General features: G+C 39.5%; 1 protein-coding gene across 3 annotated transcripts in view; it reads left to right on the plus strand.

The window, feature by feature from the left end:
• Dlc1 (DLC1 Rho GTPase activating protein) overlaps positions 1-18,450 on the plus strand; it is a 359,377-nt gene that overhangs the window by 94,348 nt on the left and 246,579 nt on the right. The window lies entirely within an intron of this gene.

Below are 18,450 nucleotides of genomic sequence, written 5' to 3' on the forward strand. Positions count from 1 at the left end.
ATGTGGTAGATTCACTGGGATTTAAAGAGAATCAAAGCACACTGTTTGACATAGCAGAGGAGCCTGTCCTCAGTATTTACATAGGTAGGAGGTAAATTGCCTACTATCATTTATATCCAGATCATTTGATGATAAACATCTACTGAACATCTGCTGCATACCATGCACTATGCCAAATTGGGAAGAAAAAAAAAACTTCGAGAAATAATATGTTATCCACATCTTTAAATGGTTTCCATTTTAGCAAAGGAGGGTGGGCACTTAAACAGTAAAATGCATGGAAATGCTACATTTTGAGGGTGCTATATGTGCAGGGAATAAAAGGCATGCACAATGTTGGCTTGGGATACAGTGAAAAAAAGACAATCAGCAGTAACATGTGATAATAGGCAGACTCTAATGGAATGTTGTTCTTTTACTTCATGATAAACACCCTTGGCTTACCATTTTATAGAGGTTCTTTAGTCTACTGTACAGCCCTGTCATGCTGTTTTTGTGTCTTCAGTGGCTTAAGTCTTTCATGTATAGTTTAATGTAAAGATGCTACATGAAAATATTTGAATTTGGACACTGCAGGTTCTTATGTTTCAGTTTGGTGGGATTTACTCTTCTTATGTTGTGATTGAAGCACAGCATTTATGGCATAAAATATACTAACATTAGGGTTAATGCATTCTCTCATCTGTGGAAATCTAGAGTCTTGCATAGTTGTATGCCCATGTAGCTACCGCTCAGGTCAAGATAAATTCTGAGGAACAGGGTGATACTGGGTCTAGATTATACACTCTCCTGTCACCTGTTTCTCCACATGTCTGAAAATTATATGATTAAAAGCAAGTGGTGCTTACAGCTATTTTTCAATTCATTTTACATTTTCTCTAAAGGCTTTGTTTGGTGTGTGTGCTTATTTGTGAGGTATACTATTATAATTTGATGTATGTATGTATGTATGTATGTATGTATGCATGTAGTGTGCCATGATCAAATCACCATAACTGACTTTTGTCTGAGAACCAGCACATTGAGACAACAGCCATAAGGCAGGGAGAGCTAACTGAGAATGGCTTGGGTTTTAAAGCCTCAAAGCCTACCCCTAATGACTCATCTCCTCCAACAGAGCCACACCTCCTGATCCTCTCCAAACAGATGTACCAGCTGAAACCAAGATGAACATTTTAGCAATGCGTTGAGTTAATGGGCATGGGATGAATCCGTTTTCTTGTGTGTATAATTTTTTCCATTGTTTTATAATTTTCATTGTGGAGATCTTTTATTCCTTCCTTTCAATTTTAAATTGCATTTATTTGTCTATTTTTGTGGGTGTGTGCATAGGTAAGAAGACAGTTTTTAAGAGTCAGTTCTCTCCTTCTACCAAGATGTCCTGGGTGTTAAACTCAGGTTGTCAACCTTGGTGGAAGTTCCTTTACCCTGTGAGCCAAGTTGCTAGCCCTAACTTACTTCTTCAGTAAAATTTATTTATGAGTAATGTAATTCTGTAAGGCTTTGGATATGGTTGTTCTAAATGATATTTCGTCAACAATCCTACCCAGCTAGAGGTCTATAAATCACAACAGAACTAATAAGGCATGATATCCCTAAGGATTCAGTAGTGGTAGCTAACAGCTCTGTAATTGGACTTCAGAGCCACTCAACATGAGGGAAACTTGTGCCTGTTACTGAAAACCTAGCCAATTGCCCAAAGCTGATGAAGTTATGAATCTTGGAAAACAACCTACAACCACCACTTAACTAAACTAACGTAATTGTTAACTAAATTTTAATGTTTATCATTATACCCCAAAAGAAGTATAGTCCCCATCCCACCTCAAAGAAAATTTTCTAAAAAAAATATTCAGCCATTTATTACTGATACGTAATAATTCTTATTGATTTTGTGTTCTAAGTCTTTACTGAATTATTAGTTCCAACCATTCTTGGTGGGGTTTGTACTGTTTTCTGCATAAACAATCATGTCATTCTCAAACAGGAGTTTCTTCACTTCCTCATCCTTGATCTGGTTGCCTTTGTTTCTTTCTCTTTCCTAAACCCTCTGGCTAAGATATCCAGGACTGCATGAACAAGAATGATGAAAGGAGAACCCTTGTTCTGTTCCAGGAAACTATCTCAGTTTTTGTCTTCTTCCGATCCTTTTGTTGTTGTTGATGATGATGATGATAGTGACAATGATGACCATGGTGATAACGATGATGATGTTTGTCTTAAGGATCCTTTAAAAATGCAAATGTTAGTTTGACCACTATTACCTGTGCTTCTATGAAAAAAGACTAAGACTTGGGTAACAGGACAAGAAGATGTCTTATTTGTAAAATGTGTAACTGGAGGAATAGAATCAGTCTAGCGTTGTACAGTACAGAGTAACTGAAAACACCAGCACGACTGTGTGGATGTGAGATGGTGGTTTATCTCCATGCCTCGGCAAGGAGCTTCTTGAGTTGCCTGGTGCCACATAGATTCTAATAATGGTGATGGGAACTAGAATCCTTTAAGCAAGTTGGGACAGAACAGCTTGGAGTATCTCCTGAACAACCTAAGGGACCTTTCGAATTAACCGGTACATCCTGAGCAACCTAGGGACCTTGGGAATCCACCAGAATGGACCGTGCAGTGGAGTGAACAGCCAGCCTTTTGGTTCTTCCTTCCTGCCTTTGTAATCATTCCCCCACTTCATGTCATATGTCCTTTTGCCCTCTTTCTCCTTCCTACCTTGATTTCTCAGAACAAGTGGTCCCCTTGGTCCCCTTTCTAGTTTTTAAGCTTTACCCACATTTACACACACACATATGCATATACTCATGTATATGGGCATATGTACCAAAAGCTAGGATCCTCATATGCTAGAAGAATATTTGCTTTTCTTTTTTTGCTTTTTTTCTGAATAGGGTTGCCTTGTTAAATATAATATTTTTTTAGATCTACCCAATTTCCTGAAGTTTTCATTTTTCTTTTCAGCTTAGTAAAAATCCATTGTGTAAATGGACCACCATTTCATTATCCCTTCATCTGTTGATGGCCATCTAGGCTGGTTCCTTTTCTTTGCACTTGTGAAATATACAGCAATAACAGGAGTATAATGTGTGTGTCTCTATGGTGAACGGGGAGTTTGGGAGGATGCCCAGGAGTGGTACCACTGAATCATCTGGAGATTTTAGTTGTGTTTGAGAAACCTCCATACTGATCTCCATAATGGCTGTACTAGTTTACATCCCACAACTATAGAATTAGTTCTTCCTTTTATCCCATACACTAGCCAACTTTTGCTGTCAGTTTTCTTGTCAGTAGATATTCTAGGAGACATGGATTCAAATTGGTTTGGATTTGCATTTTCCTGATGTATATCGATGTTAGACACTTTTAAAGAATTGTTTTTGTTTATATATGTGTGGTGGGTGTAAGCATATACAGGTGCCTACAAAAGACAGAGTTTTTTGGATTCTCTGAAACTGTATTCAAAGGCATTTGTAAGCCATTTGGTGTGGTTTCTGGGAACCAAACTCAGGTCCTCTGCAAGACCAATAGTGTTATTAACCGCTGAGCCATCACTCCAGCATGTTAAATACTTTAAAAATTCTTACTAACCCCTGCTTTCTTCTTTTGAAACTATTGGTTCATTTCATCAGCCCACAGTTTTTAATGAATGCTATTAAAATTAAAGACATTTAAAAAGACTTTCTTAATCCAGGCAAGGGTATGTATGCCAGAAATATAAAATTAAGAGGATGAGACAGGAAGAGGTAAGTTCAAGGGAAGCCTAGGCTACCAAGAAAGACTATTTCATAGATAGATAGATAGATAGATAGATAGATAGATAGATAGATACATACATACATACATACATACATACATACATACATACATGCATACATAGATAGACAGACCCACAGACAGATACATGATAGATAGATAGACAGATAGATAGATACATAGATACATAGATATAGTTTGGAAAATGGCTCTGTGGGTAAAAGTATTTGCCCTGTAAGTATGAAAACCTGAGTTCGAATCTCTAGAACCCATATAAAAATCTAACACATAGAGTATCTGTAATGACAAAATAGAGAGATTGGAGGTGAAGACGGGAGAATTTCTGGAAGCTGTAAACCAGCCAACCTGATGTATAGAGTGAATAAACACTAAGGATACCCTATCTCAAGCAATGTGGATAGGGAAGACACATGCCAAAATTGTCCTCTGACCTCTACATTGGAACTATGCCCTCATTAACACACACAAATGAGCACATACATTTTACACATACACGCATACACTAACTAAACAGATGGTCTTATTTTCTTTTCTTCATTTAGAAAGATATGGTCCATTCTGTATTGTTCTCCAATTTGTATTTTAGCCATTTTCATAGAACCACAAATTGCTACTCAAATGCATTGCCTCAAAACAGCCCAGTGATAGACGTTCTTGTAGTCTACAGTACACAGGTCAAAGAATGGGAACTTATAAGGACATGCACACAAAAGAAAAGCAAGTTCCATGGCCAAAATTATAGAAATTTTCATCTTAAACCTCAATGTATTTAGCAATACCTATATCTGGCTATACCACATAACGTATCTTATGTTAGCTATTACTGCACAAATTTTTTTAACAAGGCTGGTAATTTCATGTAGTGGTATCTACTATTCAGTCCCAAATACATTTCTGCATATGACAGCTGCAAGCACTCCCATTACTGAAATCTTACAGGAAAAAAGTTATGATAGCATTAAAAACTCTACAATTCAAATGTCTTTTCATGATGTCACACATCATTTTTTTTCACTAAGAAAATAGCACAGGATTGTGTGTACAGATGTGTGTACTCACTTGTGTATGCTACGTGTGCCCAGGTGAGCTTGGAAGGTCAAAGGGCAACTTTCAGGAGTGGGTACCCTCCTTCCATCATGTGGACTCCGAGGATCAAGCTCAGATAGCCGGCTTCATGAAGAGTCTTTGCTTGTTGAACCCTTTCATTGCGCAGCACATGTATTTAAAGAAAGGTTATTTATACATCCCAAACATCAAGAAATTTGAATTAGCACAGTTTACATTTCAACCAAAAACATAATCATCTTATTAAGATGCCTTTCATGTTGGGGGGCTTTTTAATGTTATTCCGTTATGACATAGTTATGCAATAATGTAAAGCATGTGGAATTTTAAAGAAATATTTGCCGTAGCCCATGAAAATCGTTATTGTTTATGAGAAAGAAAAACAGGACAAAATTTACAGCTCTGCCGAAAAAGAAACTATTCCAACATAGAGCTAGAAAAATGTTACTAAATATGAAATTAGTCATTAATCATCATGAGAAATCGGTTAGAATTCTACAATTTAAAAGCATCATAGATTCCACTCACATATTTTGGATTTGTAAATAATAATTAAATATGTAACTTCTTAATGTAGGGCTTTGAGGAACACCCTTTCCACCGCCATTTACTTTTATGTTTAAAATCGATTGAAACGCCTCCCATTCTGTGTGTGAGCTGTAAGAAATGACATCTGTTTCCAGTGGGTTTCCAAGTGGCACAGGGAAAGCTTGCTTGGAGTGTCTCAGATGCCATCACCAGTGCCTCCTCACATACATCTTTCCGCTTTAGATCTAGGAGTTTCCGTCTGCCAAGAGTGAGTTGAACTTGTGCCTGTACATCCTGGTTAATACCAAACTCCAAGTTACAACATTTGCACTCCACAAGTTAACAAACCTGTCTTTCTTCCCTTCCCGCTTTGTTGGCATTGGTCTGGGTGTAAGGTGGCAGGAAGAAAACTCCCCAAACTAAAAGAAAGGCCAAGAAATGAGGAGCATGTGAACTGCCATGTATTTCACTGGGTCAAGAAACAATCTTCACACGTCTCAAGAAACAATATTACAGTCTTATCTACGACCTGAGATGTGATCACGTGAACTGTACTCTTCATGTTATCCTAACAGTGAGAAATGGTGGTGCCCTACATGCCGGTGTGAGCTCTTGAATGGGGTTCATATTTTCACCCAAGAGAAATAACAGCTTCCAGTTATTTCTGTGCACTATGGAATGACAAGCCACCAGGCTGCCACATCACAGCAACCAGGAGCATAACTCATAACTCTGAGCAGAAATAATGACCAGTAAGCCAGCCTCACAGTCCTGTCCCTTGCCAGCGTAGTTGTTCCAAAGTTCTAATTATACATGCAATGTCTTCCCATGTTTTTCTACTGTGATGCTAACAGGTTGATAAATGATTCTACCCTTGGTCTTTGGCAGTCTCTGTGCTCACTGCTTTGAGACAGTAGAAGCTATTTGAAATGTTTAACTAGCAATTCCACGTGGGTATTCAATACCAAGTAGAGTTTACACAGAGGCCCTTCTTGACTGTAGCTGTCAGCAGGGTCTACCACATACCAAGTTTCTAAATGAAGAAATAAAAACTGAAAAATCTCTACCAAGCATGTTAGTATTCTGAAGGCTATAAATCTAAACATTTCAAATCCTGCAACAAAACTATAAAAGCAGGGAATTGTGTGCTGCATATCCTTACTGTACCCTGAGACCCTCATAGGCATGGTGACGCATGAGGCAGGAGAATTGCTGAGAAAAGACTGTGTGGAGTACATGGTGAGTTCAAGAGCAGCCTGACAAACATTTAAAAGCTCCATTGAAGAAAGGGTGGGGGAGAGGAGGCCAGTGCAAGGATAAAGAGAAAAATCTGGGCTGTCCTTGATATTTATGGAGCATTTTATATATCAAGTGATATATATTATTTATATTATATATTATCAATGTATGTATGGTTTGAAATGTATATTATTTATATTATATATTATCATTATATATTGATATGAAATATATAATATATATCACTTGATACATAAAATTTGAAATACATATATATATATATATATTTAAAATCAATATTCCGTGGTGTGTAGCTCGATGCTGCCCCTGCTGCTCTGGGTGGGTCTCTGTGTTCCCACTGAGTTAGCAAAATGCTGAAATTCAGAAGATCTACCAGATTAATGGAGGTCTCAGAAAATCCACTGATGTCCACAAAGCAAACTATCTCTTCTGTCCTATGGATGTCTGGATACACTTCCTGTCTGTGTTGTGTCCTTCTATTTTGAAGCCTTCTTTGTGAAGAGACTGTAGTAATTTACTAAACACGCCTTACTCAATTAGACATGTTCTGAAATGCAGACTCACACAAGTCAGTCAGTGCCATTCACACTGTGTTCTAAAGTGCCACAGCATGCCACCCCCAGGCCCAGCAGGGTTTATTTTTATCTTTTTAAGTACTGGCCTTTGAACCATCCATAGTACAACTTTCATTTAAAGTTCAGGCTAAACAAATGGGAGAGGGGTGGGATGAGGAAGCTTTGTGTGGGTCCTGGAAGTCTCTGGGATGGAAGCTGTCTGCCAGGAGCAAACTGTGTGCACTCCTAGGCTTCCTCACTACTGACTCACAAACCCTGGGGTGAAAACCAATACCAGGAATAAGTGAACCCACTCCAGATCAGCATAGCTCCACTTAGGCCCTGCCTAGGGTGCTGCTGGGCTGGGCAACTCAACACTTCTGACCTTTAGTTTTAGATGCAACTCTTGATACATCTTAGTGCTTTGTTTATATTTTGCAATAAATTTAAGTTTTAGCAAATTATCTTCTTAAAATTTTTAGCTCTATTTAGTCTTAGAAACTTTCATACATGTATCTTGAACATACCCACCTGAAAATTTTGATCTCAGAACAAATAAAATTTTTATTTAAAATTATTGCACAAGCAAATGTTAACCAAATGTTTAGGTTTGCATTTGATATTTGGCACATGCATGAAAACTATGTGTTCATTCCCCCAATGGTAACATATTTATAGCTATTTTGTCTATATCAAATACATCATTATATATTACTATGGTGGGAACCTCTACGTAAATTTTATTTTCATTTTTAATATTTCCCATGTAGTTATATAGGACAAAAATAGCAAATTTGTCAAAGGAAAGATTTTTACTATACTAATGTTTAATTTTCTCACACATAAGATAATGGAATATATTATCTTAGTCAAAAGGTAAAGAATCAAATTAATAGTGATGAATATACCTATTTAATCAATCTACAAAACTACCCTATATTTCTATTTAAACAAATACCATTTTAATTTTTAATGGAACTCTAGAACCACTACTGTTCTGAGACAAAACTCTCTTTTCTCCAACTCTATTAATCTATGGTATCCAAGCATGAGGCACTGTCGTAGAAATCATGAGTGGGTGATCTTTGATCAGAATCTTTGGAGTCAATCCCCAGGTTAGCATATGCCTAGGGATGGCTTACTGATGCACACTGTAACACACAGACAAGTTTGGACAGAAGATTGACAGAGCTTAACAGAAGCAAAGTTGGACTGAAGTGGCATGTGGTGAATTGCAGCCTTCACGGAGTCGGGCCAGCGCTCTGGAGCTTGGGTGGCTCTTCAGAGTTGTCACAAACTCAGGCAATCGGGCTGTTGGCTGTCCATTTCTGCTCCAGTCTGTCCTCATCCTTGGCTGCCCCAGAAAGTCATGTAACCTTGAATGAAGTAGTCTCTCCAGGTCAAGGACATTTCCCAACAGGGCATGCAGTGGCAGCTGTTGACAGCTGCTGCTCCCAGACAGCACGGGAATTCAGCCATGGGATCTGAAGGGGGAATTTTAGAATAGCAGACACTCGTGTGATGACTTTCACCTTCAGGAACTGTGTAGGCTGGTGTGAATGGAAGCTACCTGAACACTTGGCTATGAAAAGATGGTATAATCTCTAACAAATTGATGTTATTGCCAAATTTACTTAGAAAGACCCTTCACTTAGGACTTCCCAGAGGAACAAACAATGGACCAATCAACAAGAGTTTCCCAGGTAAAGAGAGTGTGGAATCTCATGTCAAAACCATCAAAGATGCAACAAGCTATCTGCACAGGGCATCATCCTAAGAAACCTAATTTGAGGCACATGCAGAAAATGTGGCTAAAGTGGCCTTCAGGGTAAACGTGGAAGACTGACACGATGGAGAAATGGCATTATTTCAATGGAAATGTGGGGATGATTTTTAAACAAGAAAACAAGCTGATTTCTATTTTAAAGAACTTGAATCCTACCAGCAGTGCAGGAAAATGTACCCAGAGTGCGGAGAATGTCATCACAGCTAGCTAAGGAAAGGGCAAGTGGAAGCTGGTGTACAAATTCAGGCCATAGAGCAGGAAGGCTTGAAGGGGACAAGGAAGATACAGGTCAGCTACAGAACTGATAGAGTTTGAAGGTGGCCTACCATGCACAGCGTGGGAAACTGAAGAACAGTCAAGCCATTGAGAAAGATGGGAAATAAAGATCAGGATCAAGAATGAAAAGAAAAATCAATCTTTTCTTTTTAAAATCAACTTTATGAAACTAATTTGCATATTATGTAATATATCAATTTGAAGTGTCCATGATTCAAGGAAGGTTAGTGATGAAAGACAAAGACTAGCAGAAGCCGGGCGGTTGTGGCCCATGCCTTTAATCCCAGCACTTGGGAGGCAGAGGTAGGTGGATCTCTGTGAGTTCAAGGCCAGCCTGGTCTACAGAGTGAGTTCCAGGAGTGTTACATAGACTAACCCGGTCTTGAAAAATGAAAAAAAGGAGGTGGGGAAGGGAAGGAAGAGAAGGAAGAAGTGAGAGAGGAATGATCGCATTCTGATGTTCCCTCTCTCCACTTATACTTTCTCCCATTCTCTCATCCCAGGCAAGAAACGGCTCCACCCACAATGGGTGGGTCTTCCCACTTCTGCAAGATAATCCCCACAGGCATGCCCTGAAGTCCAACTGTCATATGATTCTAGATTCAGTCAAGTTAACAACTGACACCACCATGGGTGGTGAAAGGTTTCTGAATGTGCATTAACCAGAAGCAAATTCAAAAATCCTAAGTGTTGTGAATAGGTGATCTTTCCAACATCACATAGCTTTGTTGCATTTCACAAAGTATGTGGGTATGACATTACAGCAGGTGACCAATGGACACTGCTGGCAACACCTTGGTTCTGAATCTAGACTACTGCATGTTAGAAGTGCAGTGTTCTCATTGGGTATACAAAGCTGTGTGAGCACCCAGAAACAGTCAGTTAGCTAACAGATGGCAAAGACTGAACATTTTCCTTCTGTCACTTTTTGGCATGTAAGTATCAAATCTCTGTATGTTTGGATTGCATTGTGTTAGACTGATTTTTTACATTGCTGTTTGGGTTGCTAGCTTGAGGTTTTTTGTTTGTCTGTTTATCTTGAATGAAGCTTGACTTTGAATTAGAGCAGAATTTCTAGTAATTTCTGAAATGGCCTTAAACATATTTCTCTAATTTCTTAGCTACATACTTACGACAAGCAGTGGATGCAGCATTGGCAATTACAAATAAGAATATTAGGTTGGGAACATGACTCAGTGGGTAAGAGCACTGTCTTTTGCAAACATGAGGAGCTGAGTTCTGACGCCCAATATCTGTGTAAAGAGCTATTGTGGCCACATGCCTATAATGCCAATAGCTCATGTAGGAAGCTGAGACAGTAGGGTTACTCTCTAGGACTCACTGGTCATCAGCATAGCTGAAAAAGCAAGGAAAAAGATTCCTTCTTGAGTAATCTGGGGATATGGCTCAGTGGTTAGGAGTACTAGGCTGCTCTTTCAGAGGACCCAGGTTCAATTCCCAGCTCCCACATGGCAGCTCACAATTATTTGTAACTCTAGTCCCAGGGCATTGAACACCTTCATACAGACATACATGCAGGCGAAAACACTAATGCTCATTTATTTTTAATAAATAATTTTAAAAACACTCCATCTTGAGGGAATAATATAGAGGGAAATAGAATAAGACATCTGCCTCAGCATGCATACATGTGGCTAATGCATGCATGTATACTCAGGCATGTGCACACATGCATAAACCACACAACACACACATACACACACACACACACACAACTCTGAAAAGTTTTGAAGACACTCTGTCTTGCAGTATCAAACATTCAGCAAGAGTGTAAAAGCAAATGGTCATGCCCATGTCATTAGTGTGTAAATTGCTTTCCTCTTTAACAAATGCTAATATTATACGAATACCAAACTGCGGCTTTTAAACAACTTTATAATCTATTATGAGTAAATGTTTGATTTGTATGCCTAATTCTCTCTCTCTCTCTCTCTCTCTCTCTCTCTCTCTCTCTCTCTCACACACACACACACACACACACACACACACACACACACACACACACATACACACACACCTGGGGCCATGTAAAAATGTCTCAGGTACTAAATGACCCAAATGGGAAACGTTTAAGACGTCCCACTCTGTTTACCTCTTGCCTTTTATATTAGTATAAATGACAGATGGTTATTTCCACAGCATTCAACCCTCTCCTGGAAATCCCCTTGGCTGTGACACTAAGCTGGCTAGATACATGTCCTACTTTCTACATCACTACAGGCAACAAAGTTGCTAAACTTTTACCATTCTCCAAGAAGGATTTGCGTTGTCAAATGAAACAGGATTCGGTTTTCTTTAAGCTCTTAGCATATGCTAACATGTCCTTCACACATTTCACCTTTTACTGGCATCCTCCTCTGGTCCCTCTGAGTCCACTGGCCTCCTGCTGACAGGTTCTCTCACCTTTTGTTAAGGCTTTGTTTGGTGTCTTAAGAGGCACTGAATTCCTGATAAGTCTGATGAAGACTGTTTTAATCATATGGCAATGATACAAGTCATTGTTCTTGATTTGGTAATGTAAAAGAGCATTACCCATCTAATTGTCCTAGTTTGCAGACTGAGTAATTCTGGAACAGACTGGTCACACAGTTCCAGGGCAGAGTCTCTCAAGAGGTTGCTGCTAGGTACCAGATGGTCTAGGGCACCCATTTCCAAAATGGCTGACTCTGGTGCTTTGTAAATCTTGCCACGTGTATCTCTCTATGAGGTAGCTGAGTGTTCCTCAAACCTAGCACTACCAAACCAAACAAAACAAAACAAAAAGCTGGACGTTGGTGGCACACGCCTTTAATCCCAGCACTCAGGAGGCAGAGACAGGTGGATCTCTGTGAGTTTGAGGCCAGCCTAGTCTAAAGAGCGAGTTCCAGGACAGGTTCCAAAACAATACAGAGAAACTCTGTCTTGAAAAACCAAAAAACCAAACAAACAAACAAAAAAACAAAACAAAACAAAACCTAGCACTGCCCAGACCAATCAGCTGTTAGGCTTGATTGCACTAGCTTTGAAAGTCATGTTGTCTATTCTGATTTACTAATCAGGAGAACAGTCCTAGAGGGTGTTCAGGGGGATTACACAGGGCACCTAACCCTGGGGCAACTAGTGACCTCATCTCTAGTTCTCTAACGTGGCTGTTGTACCTCCTCCATCTTTGTAGGTGACTTACTACAGCCACAAGGATCATATAGGACACTTTTAGCTTTTCCTGTCTGGGGCCTGGGCACAGCTCTGGTTAGTTTAGTGGACAGGTCACTAGGTGATTCCTGCGATACAACTGTGGTCTGTGTAAAAAGCCCAGCAGTGCCTTTTCCTGGCAGACACCAGACATCAAGCCCAGGTGTCCCTCACACTGCACAGGCACTCATCAAGATGGCCTTATCTATCATTTCCCTTTGAATTTTCTTCGTCAGCCTTGAAATGAGGACCAGAACCCTACAAACCCTATCTGTCAGGGCAAGAGTTGATTTTATAGTGTGTGTGTGTGTGTGTGTGTGTGTGTGTGTGTGTGTGTGTGTGTGTGTGTGTAAATCTTATTTCAAAGCCATTTTCCCCAGATCCTCTGATACTCTTTTTCTTTCCTATGTGCTAGCAGGGCTTAATTTACTGACATTAAAACTTGAATTTCCTATATCACAAACTGTTCTGTCTGTTTATACAAGAGGTTGAACATAGGACCGCCTGTGTGCTAGCCAAGTGCCCTACCCATGGACTATTGCCTAACCCTGATTCCTAACTCTATTATATCCTTGAAGGGGATAAGACTACATTCTCCAGTTCACCCCCCCCACCTATGTTTTCGAGTCCTACAGTTTTATCTACCTCACAAATCACTTCCATATTAAATCTGTCATGTTCAGTTTGGACACAACTTTAATTTTATGCAGATCTGTGTCCGGAGCTGGAGATACAAGTCCTAAGAATACATTACCTGATTGCTGCTTTGGGAGAAGTATTAAAACCTCAAGGTCATGGTGCTATCTTTTTGGCATTCGTTAAAATTGTATGCAGAGAGAAGCAAAATAAGTCCAGGCATTCCAAAGATGTATGGTGATTTATGATTGCAGAAGAGGGAGAAAATACATCAAAGATGTTTCCTTAAAAACATTATGTCTCAATACATGCCTATCGGGTGACATTTACACATTGACTTAAAATTGACCCTATTACACTACCAAATGTGGATACAAAGACAGAGAGAGAGAGAGAGAGTGAGAGAGAGAGAGAGAGAGAGAGAGAGAGAGAGAGAGAGAGAGAGAGAGAGAGAGAGAGAGAGAAGAAGAAGAAGAAGAAGAAAGGAAGGAAGGAAGGAAGGAAGGAAGGAAGGAAGGAAGGAAGGAAGGAAGGAAGGAAGGAAGAAGGAAGGAAGGAAGGAAGGAAGGAAGGTGGCTGGTCTAAGGTCTAAAATAGGTCACAGTATTATTCCAGGAATAATAATTGCTATCATTCATCAATTTACCTGGACTGGAGGAAAGGGACTATGCAATGGATCATACTCAGGACCTTACACACGCTAAGCAAACCTTCCACCCCTGAGCTATACCACAGCCCAGAATGTGCCCCAGGCTGGTCTTCAACTTACAAAGTCTCCTGTAAGCTGGGCTTACAGGGATGCATTACACACCAAGCCTGACTTTCACTTGTGAGCTGTGACTTGATTGTCTGTCCGTTTTGTGGGTCTGACTTTTGTCCTCTCTGTCTTCTTTTCACTTGTGCACAGAGATGAGGAAGATAGCTCAGGGTGAGCTCAGTTTGGATTCAGATCTAGGAACTTTGGCAGGTTCCTGAGATGAAGGATGTTTTAGCACTAAGCATCTTAGGGACTCTTAAGGGCCCACTGGCATCAGGGAAGAGAATTAGGTCAGGCTGGCTCAGAGGGATGAAAACCACAGAGTCTTCCATCAGCAGACGGTGCAGCAGGAACGGGCCCCAAGGACACTGAGTATGGCACTCAAAACCCAAGAGAAATGAATGTTTTTCCTAAACTTGCATAATATTGGCTATAATATTTTCTTGCAGAAAATACCTACAAATATTTGTCATTAAAATATTGTCAGGCAGCTAGAAATATTGACTGCATGTGTTTAAAACTAAGAAGCATACACCTTAAACTACTCCAGGTCTTCATTACTGTTGCCTTTAGTCCATGTTGTTTTCTTAATTATTTTCCTAGTTTGTTTCTAAATTTCACAGAGGAATCAACATATGGTGAATCATGTGTAATTCCATTTGCTGCATGAGTTGGAAGAAACTTTGCAAAAACTAACTATAGGCCCCAGTGTTAATTAAATTTAATTTTAAATTAAATTAACATTATGGGTACTGGTTACATAAAAAAGGTTCTGTTACTCTCTTAGGCTGACTAGAGACTTTCAGTATTGTTAAAAATAAAACAAATGCATGCAATCAGATGGCTGATCTTAAAATAGACTTAAGAATAAATAATACGTAGTTTTTAAAAGGTTCATGTACAAATAAAATAACATTTGAAAAATGTATGTGCATCAACTATCCACCAAAGAACCTTCTTGAGTTCTTAAACTTGTGTGTTTTTTTTTATAATCAAATATTTTACAGTTCACAGTAATGTTGTTTCACTTCACTCGTGTTGGGGGGGGGGGGGGGATTCTAACACATTTAATCCCTTCCTGCCTCCACTAACTTAATTGCTGGACCTTGCTGCCTGGTTGTATTTTTTTCCTTTCTCAATGCTGCCATCTTCTGGTCAAATTGCATCACTTCGTGCACGCAAGAGGCCACAGTACAAGACCCGATGAGCTTCCTACAGACTCAGTTGTATGAGTTTGCTACTCTGATGTCCCAAGACTGGGCAGATTGAATGACTCCTCAGGAAGTGTAAGAAACTCCAGGACTTAAGACACACTAGTGTGCATTGCACAGAAAATGCTAATCAAGGGACAGAGAAGACCTCTGGGAATACGTGTCTTTGTTTCATATGTCAAAGAATTCACAGAAAAAAATAGTGTATCGATTTACTATTAACTTGCTGTTATTTCTGTGCCCTTCATGTTCAAAGTGGACAGTCTTGGAAGGCTGTTGTCTGTTACAAAAAATGCTTACCAAATAAATGTCATCCTTTCAATGAAGTGGACTCTCACATCTGACAACTTCTTGTGACTCAGCTGTTCATATTGTATTTCTTTGGAGATTTAAAAAAAGATATACATTTTCTATGGCTAGATCTTCTGTGTACAAGTATGACTACTCAGTACGTCATCACATGGAATTTCACTTCATTCATTTACCGAACAAAATTTAGCTCTTATCACGTGTCCAGGCTTCTGGGCAAGGTGCAAAAACTTTAAATAGAAACGAGATGCTGTCCCAAACTTGAAATCATACCTGAAAATTAGTAGATCTTTTTGGTCAGGCTCTAGAAATCTGTGCTGTACCCCGCTGTCCTAATGTACCCCCAAGAAAAACACTTCAGTCTGCGGAAACCAAAATCTAGCAGTCACGGTGCAGGTGTGTGAAGGCTCTGAGTGGGTCATTAGCCACTTTTAACTTTTGTCGCTGATAATTTCCACCAGGTTTTTCTTTTTTTCTTCTGTCATCTCTGTAATCTGCTGTTACATACAATCTGCAACAAATGGCCAGTCATCGAAGACTTAATAGGCAAAGAGACTTCGCATAACGACACTCATGCGCGGGATTCTTCTCCCAAGTTCTGGGACCCAATGCTTAGCTAGAAAAAGCCTGGCCTATCTTTCATCATGCACAAGACTTATACAGACGAAAGCAGAATGTTACTTTTTGAAAAGATGCCCGTGAGGCAGAATCCTAAGGAAAGATGGAAAATGCAGTGAGAGTTCTGAGTTCCCACCCTGCCATTAGTAGCTATGAATCCGTAAAACAAATGGCTCTTGCCTAGCCTCGAATGTACCGATGCATCTACCTTCCTAGTTCTTTGACATTGCTAACCCTCTGATCTCACATGTTCTATGATGGCCATTGCCTTCTCCATGCTCAAAGACTAGCTGACTAAAAGAGCCCTGGGCAGAGATTAGAGCGTCGGTTCTCAGCCTGTGGGTCATAACCCTCTGGGGGGTGAAACAACCCTTTCAAGGGGGTTGTCAGAGATCATTGGAAAATACAGATAGTTACATTGCAATTCATAACAGTAGCAAAATTACAGTTATGAAGTAGCAATGAAATCAGTGTTATGGTTGGGGGTCACCACAACATGAGGGACTGTAATTAAAGGGCCAGAGCATTAGGAAGGCTGAGAACCACTGGATGAGAGGAAGGGACGCTGATCTTCACAACTGTGTGTGATTCCATACATCAGCCTGGCTTCCACACTATTGAGCCAGTACTCCAGGAAGTACGGGCTTAGACAAATGCAGGAAGGAAGACGCTTGTCTGTGGCAAATCCTAGGAATTTGGCCTCATTCACCTGCAATATCCCACACTTTCTCTATTACTGAAGAAAACAAGTAAATGATTGCAAGCATTGTTGAAGAATGTTCTCTGTAATGTGAACCATTCTGTAATGCGCTGCCTCTCATTCTTTCTCAGCTGGAAAATGCTAAGAGTGTAGACAGACATCCTGGGTTTGGAGTACTTTGTCTTGGATCAGGGAAAAGAGCAGTAGAGTTTAAACCATTTCAGGTCTTGATAGTCGCATATCATTACTCCCTGATACCTCGCAGCTGATGTTAACTGTATTTTCCCCTTCATTACCCAGTGCTCTGATCAATTACTCCATAAAATGCTACAAGCACTTTGCATTTTTTTTGACAAGTTAGAGTGCATAAATTACCACTTAGTGCTCTTCGTGTGCAATGATGATGGTGGTGATGACAGCAGAGTCATTGAAGCTCCCTGTTTAGTTAGAAGCTTTCTAATGGACTCAGACTAACTTTCACCCAGCTATGTCAGAGGATTGAGTCCCATACGCCACCGCACAACGTTCGCAACAAACTACACAACCACCGACCATGCATTTCCCTTCTAAATGGAGACCAATTGCACAGGTGCTAATTTAAACATAAAAACATAGCTCTCTGATTTCCATACATAACTTTTTATACAAAAACTGCCACTTTATATGTCTATACTTTGTCTTTTATTAATACTTCTTCTATTCTACTCTATTTTGTTGTAGTACTGCACATAGATTACATTTTGAAAAACATAAATTATGCTGTTTTCACAAAACACAGCTATATACATTTATAAACCATTCCAAATATTTTCTAAAGGTAGTTATGCTTTATTTATTAATGCAAAAAGTACAGGTTTTGTGTGTTTTCTCCTGTAGGATTTTAGTGAGTTTTAAAATCCTTTTTAGCTTGGTTAAATAATTAAACTAACTGATTTTTTAAAGAGAATCACAAAGCTTCAGTGAGTTTATGGATGTAGCTCTCCTAACCAGGAACAATGGGCCCTCTCTAGGATATTAAGACATTTTTCTGCCTCAATTTATGAAGTCAACGTATTTCTTGAGAGTAAGACATAAAAATCCTTCTGATGAATTGACTACACAATATATTTTTGTGCTGCTTCAGTCCTGTGACCAATTTTTCTCTGAGCTGATTCCCATTCTTATGTTTTCTGTACTAAGGAGAAACTCATAAACAATAGAGAAATTACCCAACCATGACAATTGGGTTATCTGAGGAGATGAGAATACCAGTATCCGAGAAAAGACATCCTTGTCTGCCATGTCCTAGAACAAGATGAGGAGCAATTTACTGAGTCGAATTCTCAGAAAGACTGGAATATTTCTACCTCAGGGAAAACTGAAGGATGAAGAGGTCTTTCATGAACATGGAAAACCCCACAATACACGATTGTTTTCAATATGACATTAGTGAATGTGGCCCTTATCTGAGGACATGAGGACTGTGAAGAAGATTAATAATTCAGTCACCCTTCTTTGTCCTCCTCTTAATGGCCATCTTTGGGTTTGGATTACAGCTGTCCTCGTAATTTTCAGAAGGCATTCTTTCCTGTTGCTTAGCCTGGGCCCACCCATGATGGCTGCCTGGAATGGCGATAGATATATCCTAACAATCATGCCTCATTAGGATTATCCCAAAGAACACATAACATAATGTATAAATATATATATACATTCTGGGATATTTGTTTCTCTAGCTTCTCAATAGCTCACAACATGGCCCCTTTCCTATTACAGTAAAAGGTTTTGTGATAAAC

Source organism: Mesocricetus auratus, unplaced genomic scaffold, assembly GCF_017639785.1.
Source record: "Mesocricetus auratus isolate SY011 unplaced genomic scaffold, BCM_Maur_2.0 Super-Scaffold_100026, whole genome shotgun sequence".
Classification (NCBI taxonomy): domain Eukaryota; kingdom Metazoa; phylum Chordata; class Mammalia; order Rodentia; family Cricetidae; genus Mesocricetus; species Mesocricetus auratus.